General features: G+C 32.9%; 1 protein-coding gene and 1 pseudogene across 1 annotated transcript in view; both read left to right on the forward strand.

The window, feature by feature from the left end:
* Nucleotides 1-1,411: 1,411 nt before the first annotated feature.
* LOC112688011 lies at nt 1,412-5,209 on the forward strand (annotated as a pseudogene).
* Nucleotides 5,210-11,560: 6,351 nt separating this feature from the next.
* LOC112687966 (noggin-like) overlaps nt 11,561-24,855 on the forward strand; it is a 35,098-nt gene continuing 21,803 nt past the window's right edge. The window contains exon 1 of the mRNA XM_025560971.1: nt 11,561-11,997. The gene's annotated coding sequence lies outside the window, so the exon portion shown is untranslated. The remainder of the gene's footprint in view (nt 11,998-24,855) is intronic.

The following is a 24,855-nucleotide window of genomic DNA, read 5'->3' on the forward strand; positions in this document are numbered from 1 at the left end:
TTATTTAGATTTGTGTTTTTGTAGTCAATTTCAGCTTTTATGTTATTATATTAAGTATTTGCACGAAAATTTAGTATTAGTTTTTATACGAAATATAATTTATTTTTTACTAAATATTTTAGAAAAAATTACATTTAATTTAAACAATATCAGTTAAAATACGAACACCTTACTCTTAGAATTGAATTTTAGGGGCCCCATTTACAATATTTCGAGAAATGCCCTGGCACAATCGGTACCCATCGTAGACACACCTATGGTTATACTCTGATAACTGACCATTTTGATTTTGCAAGTTGTAAACATCGGTTTATATTTTTAATTCAAAATAAATTATTTGTTACATTATTGCTTCACACCATGTCTTGTGATTATACATAAATAGTTAATGTTATAATTTAATTTAATAAGTTAAACATTAATTCAAGAACTTCAATTAATTCAAGTCTCGATAATGATTTGATATTGGATTTAACAAGAGTTGAACTATTTTTATCATTAATATATCAGGATAAACCTCATAATTAACATATTACAAATATTTAAAGCGAGTGAGGTGTGTTCGTAATATGTTCCTCGTTGAAGTTTTGAAAGTATATTTCGTTGAATTTTGTCATGTTTTCAATACATAAACATAACACTTCAAATAGCAATAGTTTCGTGTTAAAAATACTTGTTGAGGGGCAAGTTCAATAATTTAACGTAAGCGTTAAATTTCTTGCATATATAGTTTATACACGTACATCGCTTTATTAACTCTACAAGCTCTGGATAACAAAAAAAAAAACGCTAACTTAATAATAATGGGTAAAAAACATGGACTGTTCAAATAACACCACCTTTCGGTGCTCAGAGTACGGTTGGAATTTTTTCGCCCTAAAAACCGACAGTATGCCCACCACCCTGATATATCAATGTGGTAATATTTCGGGTGGCAGATCACCATAATTTATTTTTTCAATGTCATAATTTTTTTTGAAGCAAGTATAAGACATTCCCTCGTACTCAACAGCTCACGATATATTTTACAGGTTTGTTTTGGATGGCCGTGAGACAGTTTCTTGCGATTAACCCTTATATAGGTGTAGAAAAAAAATAAAAATATTTTCTTACACTTTTTGATGTCTTGACTAATCCCCCTCCCCATGAGGACCCACTTTGACGTGGTGGGGGGGGACTTGCGTCCCTCGACAGTTCTGAGAACTATGCCAACGGTAGTTTACTACCAGCAGAGTCTCCCATGTTGGACAGGTCGACGAACTGAGGGCTGACAAAGCGGTCCTCGACAAAGGGTAGGACGAGCTCTTCAGCCTTGGATGGCAACCGTCCTAGAGGAAGGAAAACCTTGATCAAAAACCCCCTGGCAGTAGGGTTAAAATGCAGTGAAGGAAATCACTTAAAAAACCATAAAATGCACTGTCAAAAGTCAACTATTGGTACCACTTCAGGGGCTTCAGAATCCCAGAGGTCGGCAGGAGTGGGTGGTTCCGGTGTCAAAACCGGAACCAACGTAGCGGGCCCACTCCGGTCGTCATCCAGCGACCGCGAGGGTGCAGGGGTGGCTGTCCAGGCCCCCGCTACTCTATCTATTACTGGAACGAGGAAAAGACGACTAGATAGTATGGAACAGTCCTCCAAGTCGGGTTGGTCGGGATATGATAAATCTTCCAAAAGGAAACCATACAACAACACTTGTGAAAAACGATCGTTATACGACCAAATTGATCAACTGTTCTTAAAGAAGTTTACAATGGTTAAATCTAACAAGTGGAAACTTCCAAAAACAAACACTATGCAGAGTCAAAGGAAATGAGAGGTAAATAAATATATATTATTGTTTAAAACTATATATATAATTAAATTTCAATCAAATTTGTAAATGCAATATAATTTATTTAAACTTATCATGCCACATTTTTGTGACTAAACTTTGAAAATAAAGATATTCCCCATTGTACAACATATTTTATTATATTCAAATTTATTTCGGTATGAGACTACGTTTGAAAATAGTAAAGTGTTTATGACTTCAAATATATTACTGTGTACATTATACTATTACCTATTAATTATCCTTGTGAACAAACTATTTACCCGCTTGTATGATTATATTTTGAAACATTAACAATTTTTCAATTTAATGACATAAAATTATGTGTTTAATAAATGAAATGATAAACTTTGAAAAAATTAAGAGAAAGATAACGCGCTTTTTATAGAAATAAGCTGTCCTCAAATCTTCCTCGCCATTCTTTTCTTACATGACTATTTGGAATAAGTCCCAGTCATGTACTTGTTAAATTAAATTATGATTAAGTATTTATTTTTTTTTTTTTTTTAGTTATCAGATGATTTTATCACTTTAAAAAAATCATTAAATATCGTCAAAGACAAACTTGATGATTTCAACTTAACCGAATGGCATAAAAATACCAAACAAACTAATCCAGCCGATAAAGTTCTATATAAAGTTAGAGGAGCTGGGCGTCCTGAGTTATTGACTACAGCTTAGTTGAAGTTTTATGAAATATTAAATGATAATGATGTAAAACCTCAAAAAAGTATTGATGGCGGTAAACTTTGCAGTGTTCATCTTTGTGAAGCTCCAGGAGCGTTTATTATTGCTCTAAACCATTTTATTTGTAACAGAGATATTAATGTTGAAATAAGTGATCTTATTTTTTAATTTTTTTCTTTTACTAACTTATTATTTATTTTATTTTATTTTTATTTTTAGTGGGATTGGATTGGTGTTTCTTTGAACCCGTACCATGAAGGAAATAGTAGTATTGATATGATTAGCGATGATAGATTCATGTTTCATACAATGAGCCATTGGTTTTTCGGTAAGGATCAAACAGGAGATATTTTCCAAAAAAACTTCTATATGGATCTTTGTACCCATGTTAAAAAACGTTTTAGAAAAAAAAGAAGTATGGTAAGAAATCATTACTTTAATTTTTATTATATTTATATTAATTTTAATAGTAACTAAAGTTTGATTTTTATATTTTTTCAGGTAACAGCTGACGGTAGTATAGATTGTCAAAATAACCCGAATGAATAAGAAGATCTAACCACGCGTTTGCAGTTAGTCGAGACAATGGTCGCCTTAATGATACTTGAAAAAGGTAATACTAACATTTTTTATTATTTCAGGTGGTACATTTGTTCTGAAAATGTTTACCATTTTTGAATGTGATACATTATGTCGAATGTATTTGTTGTGTTGTGCTTTTGACTCGGTACAGATAAAAAAGCCGTTAACAAGTAAACAAGGAAATTCTGAGATATATGTTGTTTGTCGAGATTTTAAGGGATTGCAATGCGTAGAACCTTTGATACATAAATTTTCCTCAACTTCTAATCGCAATAAGTTTTGTTAAATATTAAGTTATTAAATTATTATATAATTATAATCTATTACAATTATGTTTTATAATTTTAGCGCTGTCAGATAACTGTTTGTTTCCATTGAGCAAGTTGCCAAAAGATTTCTTGTCATCTGTATATAAGTGTTCCAAATATTTTAGTGAATTGCAAATGCAAGTTATAGAAAATAACATAAAATGGTTTTACCAGAAAACTGAAAATGATATTAAATCATTAACAGAATTACAGTATTGTGTCGCTAAAACATATATCAATAGATTTCAAATAAAACCAATTGATCCTTCTCAGGAAATTGTTGGACTAAATAAACTTAGGGTATGATTTAAAGTATTTAATTTTTTTTTTAGTTAATTTTCATTGATATATTACCTATTGTGCATTGTCTTTTTGGAGTTAAATCCCAAAATTTCAAAATAAATATTTTATTTTAATTTAACATTGAAACATTTAAAAATTAAATTATGATTAACACAAAATTATGTATTATAAAATAGGCCATTCAGTTTGATCTACCGAAAGTTTCGACAACGAAAACCGATATGAATTGTTCATTACCGAAAAAATGCGTCGAGTAGAATACCGAGAATTAGATGAAGCTAAATTACTTCAAGATCAAGTGAATAATTATAAGCAAACTCCATGGAGGTAAGATAAAGAAGTATCGTGGTTTACCGCAAAGGTCAGTAGAATTATAAAACTTATATATATATATTTAATTATAATTTAATTGTATAATTTATATAATATTCATATTATTTAAAACTAAATGATAATTTTTTTTTGTTTTTTTTTGTTTTTTTTTTATAGGATGCCAAAATTGACTTTTTGAGTTTGAATATGCAAATGGCTAAGCCTATTTCTATAATTCGTAACTCAAAGTTTTGTGCCAATGAACTTATTGATTACAACAGTCGAGCAAAATCCTTGTTTACGGTTCCAACAGATGACGCTATTTAGCGTAGAGAGTAAATTTTAATTTTTCAACCTATGTAAATAAAATTATATTTCAACTCAATAATAAGTATAAATATAATATTAGTATATTATTTTATATATTATTTTTAATATTAATATTTAATTTTTTCTCTCTTATGTGTTACAGATATTTTCGGCTTAAAATTCCAAAACAAGCAATCCATGGTCGATTGATTGTGTGTGATGTAACATCGATTTATGCCAATGATTGTTTAAACAATAGTAGAAAACAGGTTGACTCTCTGATTTCAGTTTTAAAATCATTGAAGAAACTTAAAGCTTCTGACAGTTTTTTGTTAATTGGATATCTATTACTTACTCAAGTTAATGTTGGTGTTTTCTATGTGCTTGTTAATATGTTCCTTAAGGTATTTATAATTTATGAACTAAAATTTTTAAATTATCTATTCCCATTTTTTTAATGTAATTTGTATTTAATTTTAATTTTAAATTTCTTTTAGACCGGAGTGATCACACCTGTTGAAATGGGTCATGCTTTTGTGTTTTATTCAAAACTTAATGGCAAAAGTATAGATGATTTAATGTCCGTTTTATCAAATGTAAAAGAACATATCAAGAATTTAATATTACAGAAATTCTTGAAAAGTAAGGCCAATCCTTACTTTCCTTTTTTCCGATCGATAAACTTATGTGTAAGTTTTTATTTTTTATTTTAGATAAAATTAATTTATTGCACATATTTTATTATTTTAAAGCTATAACTTAAATGTGATATTATATTTCAGATGAATCCATTTATAAAGCCATTGTTGCTGTTAATTGTTTGGTTATCATCAATGACGCGAAAAAAACTATTTCTTGTTATTTGCAACAAAATTGACCATGAATGTTGTTTTTTGATTATTTTATTAATTTTTTATTTTTTACTAACATTTTGTTATTTTTTGAAGTTGATATTCTATTTATTTTATTAATTATTATTGTTCCATTTGTATAAATTTCAACTTTTTCAAATTTATACTTTTTATTGTATTTCATTATTTTGAAAAAAAATTTATATTGTTAAAGATTGAAATTATTACTTTATATAAAAACTACTTTTTTTTTATGTTAAATGATTATAATGTGATGTACAACAATACTTTTTTTTATAAATCTGTTACTATTTATTTTATTAAATATAAAATATTCATATCATATAATAATATTTGTACTCTACTGTACTGTACAGTAAAGATAATTGATTATAGAGTACATTTACATTGACAACTAGAGTTGTTAGAGAAACTGCCCGTTGACGAAACTTTTTAGGGCGTTGCATTATTCGTTTGTAGGGGTTAAGTAGAAAAAATAACGCGACACCAATTTCTTTTCAGCCTATAGGTAAATATAAGTCTTTTTCGAAGTTGTTTGAATGATTATTTTAGGAATTATGGTACTGAGTATAGTAATTTGTAGCGAATACTATGCACAAATAATTTGTAGCAATATATAGAACGCAGGGCCGTCCCGAAAGGGGGTCTTGGGGGGTCTCACTATTTATTATTACCAAAACCCTGACACCCTTCCCCCTCACCAGTTAAAACATATTTTTATTATATGTATTTTATACATTATATCTAATTATTTGATTTTGCATAAGTCTTTTAACTCACTTTATGGTTTAGATTAACATAAATTGTAGGTAGTTAGGTAGTTAGTTGTAGGTACTATTACTAACCAATATTGTTAAATAATACCCATAAGAGTTCATTGATAAAAGGTGCTATTTGTACTATTGGATTATCTGGGGAGGGGGGCAAAATTATATCTTTATCTCTAAAAAAAATTTCAGAGGGGGCACTTGCCCCCTTGCCCCCCACAATTACGCCACTGTATATAATAGTAAGTCGAAACAGCACAAATGCACAATGATGACTATATCATTAGTTACCTGAAAAATAAGTACCTGATAAATTGTTGTCTCAGTAATATCTAAATATAGACATAAAAAATTTTAAGTATTAAAAACGATATAATATAATATTATGAAGTATGGTATGTATTATTTATTTCTAGAATATATTGGTGGTGCAAACACCCTTTTAGGAGATTTTAGCCTATGATGAGCGAGCATAGCGAGCTGCAAATTTTTTGATCATACCAAAAAAAATGTGGGCCGCTCAAATCTTTTCCACCAGGGCCGAAGTACTCTCAGACCGCCCCTGGATACGTGTGTATACAGAGCGATATGGTTCTTGCGAATTGTGTTCTGTATTGCCTAGGATGATGATCTAATTACGTTATCTAATCTGAAATCTCTACTTCCCCGGTCCAAACCAGCAAACCATGCAGTCATGTGTAAACATTGTAAGCCAATAAGAACGTTCAAGATTATTCGTTTTAGATTATATTAAAATATAATAAATTTTACTAAACTTCATAAATGGATCCCAATAAAATTATGTAGTAATTAACATGAGTGGTATTAAATTAACAATGGTTTTGAAACATAAATTGTCAGTAGGGACAATGGCCCCTTTGCCCCCCCTGCGAGAGCACATGATTCTATTTCCTACGTTCCATATGGCTGGCTATTCTATAGAATTCCGGATTCAACACTGCCCGTAACTTATACATATATTCTCTCTGCAGATGGATTGTTCAGTATCGAAGTGTGCGCGAGCCCGTGTCGGAAGGTCACCACCGCCTTCGTTGGAATTAAAAATAAACAATCCGATCTTGTATGAAGCAGTTTGTCGACGGCACACATTACTTCGTTGTAAAGCGCCCGAGCGTTAAGCCGGAAATTCGACGGGACACTCGGAGCGCGATGTATGTGCTCTAGCGGTGACGCAATAAAAACACGTTAATGTTCACGCACGACCCGGACGCGCATAGGTTTAGTGACAAGACGCACCCGGGGCATGCCTGGAAATAGTGGCGAACGCAGTGAAGGTAGGGGTTCCCCCCACTCCCCCATAAAAAAATATCAGGAATAAAAAATAAACTATCCGACCTACAAATGTATTACTGATAGATAAATTTAAAAAATTATTAGTTATTCAAAGTTTCCCGCGGTTTGTAAATTGATGTGTACAATACAATTATATGATATTTATGATAATTAATAATTAATATATTTATGAATATTTTAAAACCCCCTGCGTTCGCCCCCGTCTGGAAATAATAGATTTTAACGACGGGGGAGACGGGCGCGTTTGCCGCAGCCGTTGGCGTCGTCCAAGCGGTATTTTTCCGGCCGTGAAGATTGGCTGTTGCACCGCAATAAGAACGAAATACATCGATTTTCGAGTATCGTTGGATCCGCGGTCGGGTGTGTCGATCGCCATAAGGACAGCCGTGGTAGAGATTCGCCGGAAGTACGGCCCGAGAACGCGACCCAACGGGGTATTGTAAATCCCGCCTGAAAAATTATGCAGGTACAAAAATGGATTTGTAAATTACGTCCAAAGAAAAAAATTTTAAACTAAGCGTTCCATGTCTGTAATGTTCGAATGAACACGGAACAATTGTATCTCGGACGACAATCGTCAATCCTGTCATATCTTATCAGCTTTGCCACATATTGAGGATCTAATAATTGGAAATATCGGATAGAAATATTATAGATTATGTTCAGTACACGTCCTAGAGTCTTAAACGCTTTTAACAATTTTATTCGATATACAATATACATGACTTATAATATGTGCTAATTATTGACTTGATATGTGAAACATATATTTATTTAAATACTTACTTATAAATGATAATGATTAATCTATGTTATGTCGGTAATAACATGATTAATAAGACACATTCAGAAATTTGTTTATTAACAGTGAGTAATAAATGTATTCTTTATAAACCTCTTGGCTATTGGCTACCTATACGGTTTTGATCAAAAAATACAAATAAAAATAACTTTAAACTTTATTAAATAATAAGCACTTCTTATTTATAACTAAATAAATGTGCACGAGCTACACTCGTTGGTGGCAAATATCGTTTGTATTATTTTGAACGATTGTCGCGACTAATGATTTTGAATAACAATTTTCGACTAATTAAGTACCGAACTATTATATTAAAAAAACTGTGGGTTTTAATTTGTTTTTCTTAATGCAAGATTTACATAAATAGTAAACAAAATATTACAGTACCTATCTACTTCGCCCTACTAGATACATATCGCAACACTATCAATAATACCGTTTCATTCTCTATTAAATATAAAAATTTATCGGAAACTACTTTCTTTTACTGATTAAATATTTACGATTTATTTTTTGCGAATGTTCTCCTAATCAACAATATTCAGTACGTAGGATTTTAATCAAACCTTACATCACATTAATTCACGGGGGGTACTTCATTATTATAGACGTTTACTTCAAAGGTCTGAAACGGATGTATAAGTATGTATTATATTGAATTATTTTTAAAAAGTCATTAACCGTATAAAAAATATAACAGTGCAATAATAACATACGCCTAATTCCTATTTGCATACTTTGGGTGTTTGGATAAAACTTATTTTTTTAAGTACATAATTTTTTTTTTTTGAGAAATGCATTAGAATTAAGAATTATACCTGTTCTTAATGAATAATGTGAAATACAAATGCATTAATTTTTAATTCAATTGTGGAAAAGTAATATTATTAAACAAATAAATAAATAAATCATTGAAATTGTGGAATGTTTTTGTTACATATTTCATAAACTGGTAACAGGCACATATTATAACTAAAAATATTTTTAATAAATTTAAATAAATAATAAAGTAATTTATTTGTTGTTAATGTATTCTTGAATGCATTCATTTAGAAAATAAGGAATGGTCAATAGTTATTCATTCAATATTTATATTGAAGAATCTCGATGAAAAATTGAAATTCATTAAATGTTTCTAATATATATTTTAAAACACCCGATTACCTTGGTTATGATTTCATATACGATTATGTACACAGTATAAAATATAAACTAACTAAATTACAAAATATAACTCAAGGATAAAAGAATAGTTAAAAAAATACTAATGTACGGCAAAAATAGAAACTATTTTAAATTAAAGTCTTGAAAATAAACCGTTCATTATTTTGTGAATAAATTTCAAAACATAGTCTAATACGTTTATTAAAAAAAAATAATAATACAAAGAGAAATAAAAAATTGCACAAAATATCATGAATTATTAAATAAGAATATTTTTTAAATCGTTAGTTAATTTCAAAATGTGAACTTTCATTTTGGTAAAATATTTCAAGACAAAATGTCATTGTTATTCATGTTATTTATTTAATCGTAACTTTAATTACGTAAAAAATTGATAAATAATCCTATAAAATTGATTTAATTCATGACAATATTAATTATTCCATAAATCTTGTCAACATTTTACAATACAGTTCTAATAAATGGTTTGCTGAAATATGACATATTATAACCTAGTGATGTTATTAATTTATTCAATCTCAATGTTTCAATTTGTAACTACATATATTATTATGATTATAGCATCATTGTAACACATGCAGTACATGAATGCGTTTTATCATTGCAAGACCTGCAATTCTTAAGCGTTATAAATGAATCATTGGTCATGTAAGTATACGAATTCCGTTGATACTATTTTTAAAATAAGATTTTTAATATTTAAATGTTGCAATTATATTTTTTTCTTTTTATCCCGTGTCGGGATATAAAAGTATTTGCGGCGAAATGGACGTACCTATATGCTCACGTTTTTCATACTTGGACAATGTCCAAGCAGGATAAAGAGTATAGAATAAATATGATTTTATTGCAGATTATATGGTCAATAACCAGACTTCCATTATGCGAATTGTGTTGCAAGACTTTTACTTGACATGGTTTCCTACGCATGCGGGCGTGGATATATCATTGTATATTCATTTATATGTATCGTCGAAAATTAAACGTTTACAAAAAGTTCGGTAAAAAACTCGCTGTTATATTGTTTCATTTTTGACACGCGTGCGTTAAATACGTATTATATAAACACTGAAATACTTCTTATAGCCTGCGAATCCACTAAAAATCTATTCTCAGAGCTGGTTTATATTTATGAAATCCGAGATGAGTTTGATAAATCGGTTTCTAGTTTAAATATAATGTGTATGTTTGTGTGCGCACGCAAATATAGTGTATCGCCGAACAACGCCAACGCAGATATTTTAAGTCGAGAATTTTTATCGACAAGTTTTTGCAATAGAATTCCGCTCGGAACATGGGAATGCAATACGTGTTCCGTAATATGTATTTGAATATTCGTACGGACGGAGAACTTATAAAACGAATGTCACTGATTTAGCTTCGTATACCAGAGGCTTACCGAACGGAGTCCTTTTCGATGGCAATCGCGCCAAATATATAATACGATGTTTTAACAATACAGAGACGGAAACGGCACGCATTCTGTTATACGTTTAAACACGTGCGGTCGAGTGCACGGAGCTTAACTACTATTGCGAAAAAATCTACACGGGAATTCAAATCACTTTCGCGCTACCCTGCACAACTACACCGTGTACGAGTGCATAAGTATAATTATGTTCGAACGCACATCGCCCTTCACGAAAAACATTTTTGACAGTAATTTTTGTTCTCGTGTTAATTCGTTTGTTTTCAAATCGTTTTGCACTGTCCGCACGTCTACGTCGTATACGCGTTAAAATGTATTCCGCGACTGGAAACGGCTAGAGAAACATTTTAACCGTGGAACAGGATCTATCCTTTTCTACCGTCGTCCGTTGTGTACCCGCCCGTTTTGTCGGTTTTCGTTTTGGTGCCGCTCCGCCAACGGTTTAATGCTCGTTAAACGTTTTGAATAATAATAATAACGATTATAATAACGTGCAGGACGTATTTTTTTTTCTCCAACACACTCTCTCTGTCTCTCATTTTTTTTTCTCTCGCAATTCGTCCGCATACGATTATATAGTGAACGGTACGCATATATACATATATACGTACACAAATATTCAAATATATATATATATATATATATATATATCGAAACCCAGGTAGGTGTTGTATTATTATATTTGTCATTAATGTCGGCGGAGGCGCCTGCCAGCAAAAATATTCCACAAGGGGGGCCCTGCGCTGAGTGGGCGGAGCCGAATGGGCGCGGGGGCGGACACGGGCCGGCCGACCGGTGCCGACCGCGGACGAGCCGTTTGCCGAGCGCCTGGCGCCAGACTGTGGCACACCGGGCCCCGGGCGGACGCATACGGTTACGGACGACGCGTACGCGAACGTCACACGGTCAATCGGAAACGTTTCGTACGAGTCGAATTACGAGCTTTTTGCACACCGTTGTTGTCGTTTTTTATTTTTTTATTTTTATTGTTATTTTTATTATTTTTCCGTACTGTCTAACGCGTACGCTCTATGATTCGTACGACTACTGCGGTACTGGAAATATAGCCAAAAACCATTTCCGCACATTGTGTTTCAAAGTTTTTTCTCTTGTTGTTGAAATCTTAAAAAAATATATATATATATATATAAAACGCCACGAAAAATACTTACGATCTCGGACGGACGGATTTCGATTTCCCGCCAACCGTACCCGGTGTTCTTCAAATTCTCACTTTAATCTAAATTTACGGACCATGTGCCCTGAGAGAAGCTGTCACAACGATCGACGATAAAGGTACGATTTAATAACACTCATTTTTATGCTTCTTCTTACCCTGAGATTGGTCTTTGAAACAGTCTTTGAATTATCACTGTATTCATATCCACGTAGCAGTTCGCTAGCCTTGCAGTGGAAATTAATTTTTTTATAAACGCCGTTCAATGTCCACTGACTTATTGATTCGTACGTGTTCTACGCTTCCTATGCTTGATCTTATATAGAATTATGTCACCTATTGTATACATGTTTATGGTAATCTTGTGTAAGTACGATGGGTGTTTAAAATCAATTTATATGAATATCAATTAATGTCCTGAAACGTTTTTAATAAAACAATTTCAAAGGTCTACATACATTTTAATGATAAATATATGCAATACATGTTTGGGTTGTCTCTATCAATAGAGAATCCCCAGTCTTAGTCTAATATTTTATATTAAGTCAAAGGGTCTTTGATGTTTGATACGTCTTATGTCTTGAGAGCTATCGAATAGTTAAACTGCTATTGGATCGATGTGTTGATCTGGATTTATCTCGTGTTTCTCGGGCAATTTTAATAATCTCATACTGGACGGAGGTCATCATAAAATCTCGGTAGATATATATTTATTATAATGAAAACAGTTTAGCTATTGGGGATAAGTTGATAAACTAGATTTAACTGAAACTATAGTTAGAATATATTAACATTAACTCTATACCAAATCTGCGTCATAAAGTTAAACATAATATATTTTTGACGCAATATCATTTCGGTACCTACTTAAAACGTTTAACCATTAAAAAGATTTTTTTTTATTTATCGTTCACCTTCACCATTAGCCATATCCATTGAGAATCAAGTCATTACGACAACTGTAAAAAAATAAATGTTTCACCTACGCTTTTACACCCAAGTGTAGGGTAATAATATATATATATATATATATATATATATTATACTTCTTGAATCGGTATCGTGCAGGTAGAGTAAAAAAATCGTAACGTTATATTGATTTTCTTTTGAATAGACGTTTAACATAACTTTAACGGGTCGGATACTTATAATGTTGATCTTATAAGTTTTGATACATTTACATTTTAAACGTATGCGCTTAATAAGTTACATCGTTATGATTTCTTGATTCGATATTTAAGACCAGCGAAGCATTCGTGAATTTTGTTTTGTAGAAAATGTACACAATTCGTTCGTAGTGAAGTCTAAATTTGAGATAACGGTCGACACTAAAAAGATAGAAGCAAATATATCTTCAATGACCCATTTGAAAACGCATAAAATAGTGTTCGACGACAAACAAAACAGTTTGAAAATCACCGAAAGATTAACGGTCTTCGCGGATTTCATTGAACAGTTTTTTTTTTTTCCGCGGCCACTACTTGCCATTGATAACGTTCGGTTACCGTTCATAAAAATATGTGTTACCCGTCGGGACGGTTGACTATTGTGCGGCGTATGTCGATGGGGGGCAAGGGAGAGGTGAATCGCATGCATCGCATGCGTACACGTACGTGTGCGCGCCCGCAGTATACCTAGTACTCGGCGCAGTTACAACGATATTATATCGCCTCGAGTCGAAGACGATTTCCGCGCGACAAACGATCTGCACAACAACGGCACGTATCGGCGAGTACGCACATTCCGTACGTATACGATTTCCGACGCGTCGATTCCTGCACACGTACGAATCGTATACAGACCAATACGGTTTTCGCAAGTCGGAAACCCGTGTCGCACCAGGGGGGAGGGGGCACCGTAATGCACGCGTTCGCATACGTTTTCGCGCGTTTGTGTGCCGGTCACGTTTTGGAAATCCCGAAAGTTTGCGTCAATTTCAGCCGCGATGCAGGGACGTATTTAGACTTACTTCTAGGTGGGGGAAGGCGACTCACATTTTTTCTTTAATTCAGGCTCAACATTTACCAGTAACATTTTTGGTAATATTTAAATCAGGTGAATCCGTAATATTTATGGTTTTTTTAATTTTTTTTTAATCCAATGCCGGATTCACTTAGAATCGACTTTTGTGTAATTCATTTTTAACACCTGTCTGTGTTTTGTAAGTTACGCTTGTGTTTTATTTGATTTTTCACCAAGTACGGACAACGATCCACGTTAAAAAAAAATTGAAATATGTATCTCACATATGATCGATTCCTTAAATACGGATTCAGGGGAGAGCGGTCACCACCTTCGTCCCCCCTAAAATACGCCCCTGCCGCGACGCCTTCAATATCGGACACGGTATCGCCCCCGCGCGTTTGGTATAAAATTCCGAGCATGCACTGCGCTGTTACGTGACCGCGTTTAATGGGGGCCAATTTGTCGGTCGGCAAGCAGGTAATTTCGGGTAATCCGACGCCTTGGCGGTACGGTCACGTTTTAATGTTCATTTTATTGTTACAGCACTGCACGTAGGTATACGTCTATGTGTCTGTGAGTAATGGTTTTTTTTATATATATATATTTTTTTTTATTTCGCTTCGGCCGTGCTTACACGTATGTATACATATATCCTTTGCCTGATACTACTATACGTACGTACGAATTCAGACAGTGCGCCCTTTGTGCACTGCGTAACCACGACGCATCGCGTTCACCGCAGAGAGGGCAAGCAGGTACCCTGTCAACATGAGTTTTCCTTTTTTAAAGATTTTTTTTTTCCGTGATGTATGATTTTTTATTATTATTATTATTATTGTAGTCTCCGTGTCATCCGAGGGATGTATTATACATTCACTTGGACCGTGTGATTAGCGTGGGAATAACGGGAGCATGATGCGTAACAATAAACGGCACCGATGTATAAACATCGTTGATTAAAGAGATCATTCAATTCGAGGGTATAATAAATTCGTATAAATAAAAAAATCTCCAGACATAAATATGCCTTTTAAGGAGATTAATGTCATATTCATTTGATTTACAAACGTCGTACGATAAACGTTTGTCTGAACCGAAAAGAATACGTAATCGATTTAATTTCTATAATATTATATAAAATCTATAAATATAAATCTATGTGGTAAACATTTTGCAATGCGTATATATCTATGTAATTGTATATTTAATACAACACAAAACTTATGTATTCGATATACACCTAAATTACACAAACTGCAACGGATTACAAATCTATAGAAGTATAGGTGAAAATATTTTTAAAATTAACCTTTAATGAGACAAAATAAATTTAATTTGCTCAAGTTTTATCTATGTTTAAGAATAATGTACCACTGATACTAATGCATATAACCGTCAACATTCAGAGTGTATGCGACTTCGTTAATAAATAATTATAAAGCCTAATTGAATGGGTTATCACACGTTAAAAAAATAATATTTTAAATACTGATAATTATATAAAAAAAATAATTTTACAGATTTTTATTCAATTCATTAAAATATCTTATACTATGGATTAAATTACAGTTGTGTACAACTACCTTTTTACACGTCAATTATCTATTTGTAAATTAAAAAAGATTTTGTGAAACAAAATAAATAAAAAGCTCTTTTATTAAAAAATATTTATCCCAGATAAGTATGGTTTAAATAAAAACCATGACATTTATAATTTAGTTTTTACACTGATTTAGTTATTTCAAATGAATTTCGCTTGATTATAATATAAATATGTTTGTTTGAAGTATTTAACTATCGCTGAAAATATAATAGATTTGTATAAAATTTAAATCAAAAGTAATAAAATCTTAAATATGTATACATAAACGATACAAAACAAAAAAAAGCAATGTAATAATGAGACGAATCACTAGAGAATCACTCCGTATACAGTTTTCTAATTTACCCATTACGTTTTACTGACGAGTACCTATAAGCCAATTTCGAATGAGCGCCATAACTCATAAATCACCCGCGGCAGACGTGATTTAAAAATTATTATTATTGTGCCTCCCGACACCCATGGAGCCATCGTGTATAATGTATATATAATACTTTGTGGCCTCAAGGAACGATCAATTTTCATTCAATTAAATTGGAAAACAAATTTTTATTTCTAACAATAAATTCCTAGAAATACCCTGACAATATTCCAATTTTTATTTATTATTATTATTATGTTCCCCCCACCCAAAACGCGTCACTCGGCCAGAAAGCGGGTTAATAATAGAGATTGGCCAATTGTTCCTGGCAGCACTTAATAACCATGTGTGCACCCTATCCGGCTGACTGATTGATATTGACGTGTGAATCTTAATTGACAAACCGTCAGATTTTCAACAGCTATATTAACAATAATATCCGGTGCGTCGGAGGTCCATTGACTGAATAAGAGTATTACTTGGAAATAATATTATTTTTTTTTCATTAGAACCTTATTTTTTCAACAAAAAAAAAAAAAAAATGCTGACACTCCCCATTACTGTAAAAACAATCGCTCTAAACGTTTTTTATCACTTCTTTGGTTATTATTATTATTATTTATTTTTTTTTTAAACTTTCCATTGTGAAAAACGGGAAGGCAATTTCAATTGTTCGTTTTCTTACGATTATTCGCAAAAAATTATACAATGATGTTTTTTAAAATTACAGGTCAGCAATATTTATCTACATAGATAAAACAAAACGTTATTTTATGATTCTTAATAATAATATGGTTCTACAAACATAAACAAAATGTAGTGTTTTCGAAAAACTTAATAAAACGATCTGTAACGAAATAACAATGCAATTGCTTGATTATAGAATATACAATGTGTCAGATTTGGTATAAACACAGACTAACTTATCGTTATAATTTTTGCTTCAATCTACGTTTAGTACCCATAGATACTATTGTTTTTAACAATAAAATGATCCGAAGAAAAATCGCGTATTATGTTTTTCTTATCGGAACAGTGTATTGTCCTACGTAAACAACACCGCATGTTTACCTCAAAACAATCAAGCTTTCGTCTATATCACGAAATAATTATTAGAATTAATTATGTGATGCGGTATTTTTTGTTTTATATTCTACAACACTCCAACAAATTGTTCTAATTACCTTTTTATTTTTTTGGTAACCGCCCAAAACGTTGAAGCGTTACAGGTGTGGAATGAAAAATGAAAAAAACGTTCTCAAAGTTCCATTTGGAAATGTAAAAATGATTACTTTACTCCTATGTTTTTCGTGTGATTCGTCGAACGTGCGTGATAACCATACGATTCGTTGCACGCAATCGGTTGCGATTTGCGGCAACGAAGTCGGAACGACAAAAAAATTACGTGGAAACGCCGGTAGACACCGACATCGTCGCGTTTTTTCTCGGTCGTCGTAAAACGTCGGCCTACCCGTACGCACGAACGTGCGCGTGCTAATATACACGTACGTACGATGTGTGTATACGTGTACGTACGTCATTACGACGCGTCGACCGAACACGTTTTCCCGTCGGCAATAAAATTCGAATTAAACACCACCGCCGCACGCGCAAACGCGGGAGAGGGTTAGAAAAAGAAGAGGAAGAGAAAAAAAAACCATAATAAAAAAAAATATCACATATTTTAAGAAGTTTCTTTCTCCGGCGTTCCATTCATGACTTCCCACGGAGCCTCGGGGTCGTTTCCATTCATGCCCGGTGCACACATAATGTTTATAAGAACGCGTGGGCGCCCACGTTACCTACGTCCACCGCCGCCGCCGCGACAGCATACCGTTCCTAAAATTATTATTAATAATAATAATAATAATAATATAATAATGAAACGGAAAAATCTCATAAATTTTGTGTCTCGGGAATACGTTTTCAAACAAATCGTCTGTGTTTGCGGTGAGAGAGTTTTTTTTTTTTTGCGGAATCTCGCTGCACGGGAAGAGGTGAGACAAAATACGTGTACGTACACGCTCAACACGCTGTTTCTTCGTAATCGCTCGAGAAATACGCCGCAGTGCGTTCACCTATGCGGTGTTTTGCTTATACCGCGCGTGCGATAACGGTACTGTGACGCCGTTGCCGCCAACGACGACAGCGGTGACGCTTGTATCACGGTACGATGTGTGTCGAACGAAATATCGAAAAAAAAAATAACATAGGTTAGAGAGAGAGAGAAAAACGATAATAATCGAAATACCAATGTGTGTGCGTGTACGCGTGGCGGCCGTGCGACAACATCGTCTCTAAATTGAACGCAACATAATTGCATTACAAATATAATACGCGTTTGCACGCGGGGTATGCTGGTAAGCCACACGTGGACAGAAATGATTTAAAAATATATAAACGAATTAAACGCGCTACTACGAAAACGTTTTGACGGAAGTGTTAATAACACGGTATGATATAATTCGATTAACGTCCAAGCCGCGCGCAGGGCGCATCAGAACGGTTTGATTGTAAACACCATCCTAACCTATACCATTGATTGTATGACGGACCATATGATCGACGGTTTACGCCTAATCGCTTAAAATATGTAATAAATTATTAAAGCATGTTGCTGGTGGTTGTACCCCTCGAACAAGCGTTTTTAGAGGTTTTGACTTAATGTTTACACTTCCCTTTCGCAAGCGTAGAAATCTTAAGTAATTTTGTTTTGAATTATTTACTTATTAAATAATTGATGGACTGTGCCCTTGAACACAAAAAGTTAAATATATTTTTGATATGGAACGATGATAGTGTACACAATAATAGTAATAATGACAATAAAGTACGATTATCAAATAATCGAAACAACAGAAAATTCGTTGGCGCTAGACATTAATCATCTTATCGGTTTAATTTACATGTAACTATATTTGAATTGGGTAATACGAAAGGACATTGGTGTACGGGTAGAAAATTGTGAAGCTTTAAAATTTATAAGAGATAAGAGAACAGAAGACTTGATTGTGTTTGAAAATAGAGAATTTAGAAATGTCCTGCATTCGTCTACGGTCCGCTAGAGTCGAAGCCAAGGATCTTTGAGTCAAGAATATAGTCGTGAAGGAGATTTTGAATACTTAAAGTAAAACTAGTATATCTCAAGAAATCATGTTGGACTCTTTCGAGTTGAATAGAATCATTAGCGTGTGATCATATATATGTCTAGTCAAGACAGGACAAAAAAAAAAAATGAATACCTTCATAATTTTGATTACAAACAATTTTTTTTATTTAATAATTATTAGCAAAATCAACTATTAGTATGGGTTTAAGGAAAAATAAAAATATAATTAATTAAACTTATTAGTAATTAACTCATTTTTTTTTCTATATACATACATACGATTATAAGAAAAAATTTACTGTTTATGTTTTAACGTTTACTGTAACACTAAAATAATGAAATAATTTTATGTTTAAGCTGATTGTGCAGTGTTTATACATAGATATTATATTTTTTTTTTTTTTTTTAGTGTAGTTATCAACCCTGATACACCACACACAGCTCCTTTCATTTGCCGTCGTCATTCGTTATCGTCCACATACCAGTTAAATATAATAGAAACAATAATTCATCCACAAAATAAAATTGACAAACGAAATTTTTTTTTTACTATTTTCTGAAAACGGGACATTTTAGTGTTGCGAAAATTTCTCGGGGGACGACAGGACAAAGATACAAAAAACGGGGCGTATGGTTTTACCTTACATTAGTAGTAGGTATGTGGAATTATTATACTTGTACGAGATTAAAAACTACTGCCTAATATTTTATGTTGTAAATTGTAATTATTGAAACTATGACCGAGGAGTAGATATCAAGATATCAGAACAATCACTTCGGCGTCATAAATTAATGAATACAATGTACGTTATAATATTTTAAGTACACGCTATATGCGTGCAAATAATCGTTTACGTTTTAATGTATCTACAGCAGAACAGTAAATAATATCATAACCATTCGTGTACCCAACAATACCGAGGGTATTTGGAAAATGTAGCCGGATACCAACGAGAGTAATATCACGTAATTAAATGCTCGAAATATGGTAAAATTGAAATTCCAGCGCTGAAATATAAATGTCCACGTGGTAGTAGTCACTGGGCTGGACGACGTCAGGACGTAAGCAATGTATTTTGCCTCAAAAAAGTTCACGGCTAATTAGTAGACATGCTTGTATAAATAAATCATAATAATATAAATTATGTTACGGTATTAAACGAGGGTACACAATGTCGGGCAATAGGCCAACAGCGACCTTATGGCGCCGCTCGGGAGACTTCAATGCGGCATAATTCGCCTGATTCGATATTTTTAACCGCCATCGAAATTGCACCGTAAACGATGATTTTTGGCATATGCTTATTTAGTTTTGCGGCTCGCGTGGAAAAACTTCGTTTTTTTTTATTTATATTTCAACTTTCTCTACACTCGTAGAATAAACAAGACGAAAAAAATTGCAATAGTGCTACACATTTATATTAATGTTCATTCAGCAAAAAAAAAAAAAAACAAATAAAAACGGTATAGTATATAAATATTGTTATAGTTAAAAATGTAATTCTTTTGAAATCATGTTGTTCCAGTTGCCACATATTTTTAACTCTTTAAGTATACAATTTTTTCCAAGAAGAAAACATTGAAATTCAAACGTTTTCATTATTTTTGAACATTTACTTCGTACTAAACCAGTGAGAAATAAAACACCATCGACGGACGGATTAACATTTACACTAATTATTATTAACTACTACAATATTACATGTGTGTATTGCATGTAACGTTTGCGGTTTAAACAATTAAAATATTTATCATAAATTTAAAACTTTGTTTGCAATTTTAGTTACGAGTACATTAAAATGATTTTCACAAAATACTCGATAACAGTATATAAACAGTGCAGTTAAATTTAGGTTACAAAAGTCAATAAATTGCATAAATTACTAAAATACTCTTAGACTAATAATATACTGTACTGTGTGTATTATAATTTATGTTGTACATATAATATTATAATAAATTATCAATACATTATAAAAATATCGTACATTGAGAAAGCAAAATAAGGAAATCGCAAGTTTAATTCACAATATATTTACATGTACCTACATTTTACTAATGAGTCATGATGCAAATATATACATATATTTATCCTTGAGTTAATATATATTTAATCTTATTTTGTTTAGTCATTAGAAAAATAGTTAGCTGCATAAGCTTTTAACAATAAACGGTATAAAATTGTAATTTTATTCTTTCTGGTTTGATTGCGAATTCAACATTCACTTCTTAAATAATCTGAAACCGTCAAAAAAAAACTTTCAAACATTGGTACCCCAAAACGTACTAAGTGATAAATAACTATATAAGTAATTTTTTGACTATCAGCTTCACGAACTAAGTATATTATATTAAAGAGTCTACTTAAAAACGCACATTTCATTACCTCAACGGATCCGTAAAACATTATTGATTTTTAAAAATATTTACGTAATATTATTCATATTCTTGATAAATAAAATACGTTAAACAATATCATATACGGGAAAATGTTTGTCATTGTAATGTTTGCCGTAATAAATTCGAAACCTTTGAATTTATATGCTTTCAGTGCTAATTTTCAATTGAGTGTTTTTTATAAACGCAACGAGAAATTGGTCGTTTGTTTTCCACCTTATATTTATACGCGTGTTATTCAAATCCACACATTCCTCAACAAACAGATATAATCGGTATTCTCTCCCGACCGGGTCTTCTTTCACAAAGCGTTTATCATACCCTTTTTTTTCACCGATCAGTTATCGTCATGGTGTTTCTTCCTTTCCTATTATAATAAGTATTTTATATACTTGTGTATGCGTGCGAGTGCTCCGGCGCGTGTTTTTGTTCAAATGTATTACAATAATAACGCGTACACAACGTCCATAGACACACATATATATATGTGTGTGTGTGTGTGTGTGTGTTGGTACATAAAACTCGGTTGTTTAATTTTATTGGACAACGCGTCACGTGGCCGCAACGAATAAACTACTAAATTACGAACCCTGGCGTTTCGACACTAGGGGATGCTGCCGACTACCCGGACGTACGTCACGGGCTAGATTTTAACGATATAGCTTGTACATAGCAGGGTAACGTTATATTATATTTATTCATTTTTTTTTTTTTTTTTTAGCTATATCGTTAAATAAATAATTTACAATAACATCGTGGTGGAATGTCGATAATTGGTAAATGGCATTTCAAACGATCGGTCAGGCAAGGATATATTATTATAATTACGATATAACTCACAGTAACTATATTTAAGGACGTCTCGGAGTTGGTGATGTGAGCGAAAAAAAAAAGCGTAACTCTGTTCGAGAAAGATAGGGAGAAAAAAAACGGATAAAGTGTAGGCTTATCCAACACTACTACGATATTATACGTATTACAAAATACACACGCGAGAAAATATAATGCGTATAAGCCACGTTGTTGTTTTCCACCGCGTTTCTCGGCTGTGTACATGTCCGTGCGCGTATCGGTCGGGCGCGTCCTACGAAACAACCCATATTCGTACAGTACGCCCATACAGACTGGAATGTAAATTCAAATCCGAAAAGGGTGGGATGACCGATGGTGTTTGTTTGTTTGTTTTTTCTTCCTTCTCCTTTCTGATACACGCTTTTTATAGCGTGTCAGTGGCACTTTCGAAGTACATTTTGCCGCCCCGGCCGCCTCGGTGAAAGAGTATATACGTTACACGTTAATAATACAGCGCGGGCGTAATCGACGGACGAAAAACACACTGACCATTCATAAAGACGAGACTCGTACACACGTACGTGTATCCCGTACACACATCGCCGTACTACGCATAGTATAGACGCAGTAACGGGTTCGTGCGGTTTATAAGATACTCAAATATGCACTCTTATCTCGTCTCCTGTCCGTTTTTTTTTTTTTTTGATTCAATACTTTTTACACGGAGAATACGAATGTTCGCGCGATAGATTTCGTATACACTACAGGAGCGTTTACAAGGGGGGTGTGGGGTCAGATCCCCCATAGGTCTTTTGAAAATCGTATAAAATAGTGTAAGGATAATGTAAGGAAATTATAAGGAAACAAAAAAATATTGCAGGGATTTATTGTAAATTATTATTTTGACAAATCCTATACATATATATCTTTTATTATTTATTATTTAAATGGTATTTAGGTTTAGGAATTTTCCTTCCATAATGATTTGTTTGCAACTGATTCCCCCCCCCCCATACGAAAGTTATGTATACGCTACTGATACACCGTACGGCTGCGCGGTGCCCAAATATGGTTACCGGGGCTTACAAACCGTTTCCACACACGTCGTACCGAAAACGATAAACATAAAATAGGCACTACCGGTTGTACGATAAGAATTAATGTTTTTACGTTTACGCGCGTGCCGCCGGAATACGCGCACCGGACGTTTACATTTTTTACGCTACCGCGTGCAGAAATAATACGCTGTCGCGCAAATGTTTAGGATTTACTTTCCGGTTTGATACGGGGACACGATGCGATGATCTCACGTAACTGCAAAGCAAAATCGAACGTGTCGCCGGTCCGTCGTTATACGTGATCCGGAACGTTGCAGCTGTACGGCACGAAAACGATACGTTTTACGTACGGATACGTTTACCACACGAGTTATTACAATAAACGGTCACGTACACGGAGAATTGGTATTAACCGACGTACAATTATGACGCGTTGGGCTTACACGAATTATGCGCGGCGCGGAAAACGTAGCACAACGTAACCGTACGGAATACGAGTGTTACACAGATATACTATCGTGCACTTGATCGTTCAAATATGCGTGTTTTAAATTCTATTCGATGTTTATTTACCGGCGGTTTACGTAAACATAAAAAAAATAACCCGGCGCAACGGTACAACGGCTATTTGTTTATTTAATTTATGAATATATCAAGTCTATCCGTTCAGAACTCGATGACTAACGTCTAGGGCAAACGTATTTCATTACTTCTCGTGGTGTACAGATGATGATTTAGTAACTGATGACAAAAGACTAATGTTAAAGTTATTTCACTTGCTTATATTTTGTAGTTTGTATCGAATATTATTTGTTTGCTCGTATATAACATCCTCAACTCTAATTTTTCCAACAACTGTATGCAGTTTAATAATAATTCTTGTTAAAAACAAGAAACAACTGTTGGTTTGAGAAAACGTTTTTGCCGAATCACTATATATAAGCTATATTTTTACTTTCGATGGAAAAAATATAACAAAATCTGCAAATCCTAACCGAAATATCGGTATTACTTGTGCGATATTATTAATACATTTTTTCTCTTATAATAAATCTGATATCAACACCATCAAAACATTCGTAACGAATGTTATATCATTAATTTGAAAATACATACGACGGAAAAAACTAAAATACAATATTAAAATGTATCGTGATTATTAACATTTTATATGGCATGCCTTCCCCTCCAAGTATGAGTATACAAACATTTGTTGTCCGAAAACACGAGTTTAAAAGATAACATGATTTGAGAGTAACACTGAAAATATTTTTGGTCATTATTATATTTATAATTGACTGTTGTATTCGGGATATAAGAATTGTTCCCTTTACCGTTTAGATATCTTCTCTAAGAACACTTCTGTCGAATGTCATTCGAAAATACGTATTGATCTGAAGGTTAGATATGTTCTAACCAAACCAGTGAAAAACCATTCTTAATATTAATACACTCAATATGATGCGTGTAGATAACAAATCAAATCTTGTCTCAAGAATGACAAAGTTATTACTTCAGTATCAACGCGCGAGAAATATTACGGAATCGTTTAATAACACAATAAGTGAGTTACACCTTTGAAGAAATTTGACAAAATGTGTACCTTGGCGCGTATTATAATTCATCTCTAGTCACGTACATATTTTGATTTAACTTTTCTAATAGATTCGTGTACATACGTACCACTGCGAT

This window comes from Sipha flava, unplaced genomic scaffold, assembly GCF_003268045.1.
Source record: "Sipha flava isolate LNK unplaced genomic scaffold, YSA_version1 36_pilon_pilon, whole genome shotgun sequence".
Classification (NCBI taxonomy): Eukaryota; Metazoa; Arthropoda; class Insecta; order Hemiptera; family Aphididae; genus Sipha; species Sipha flava.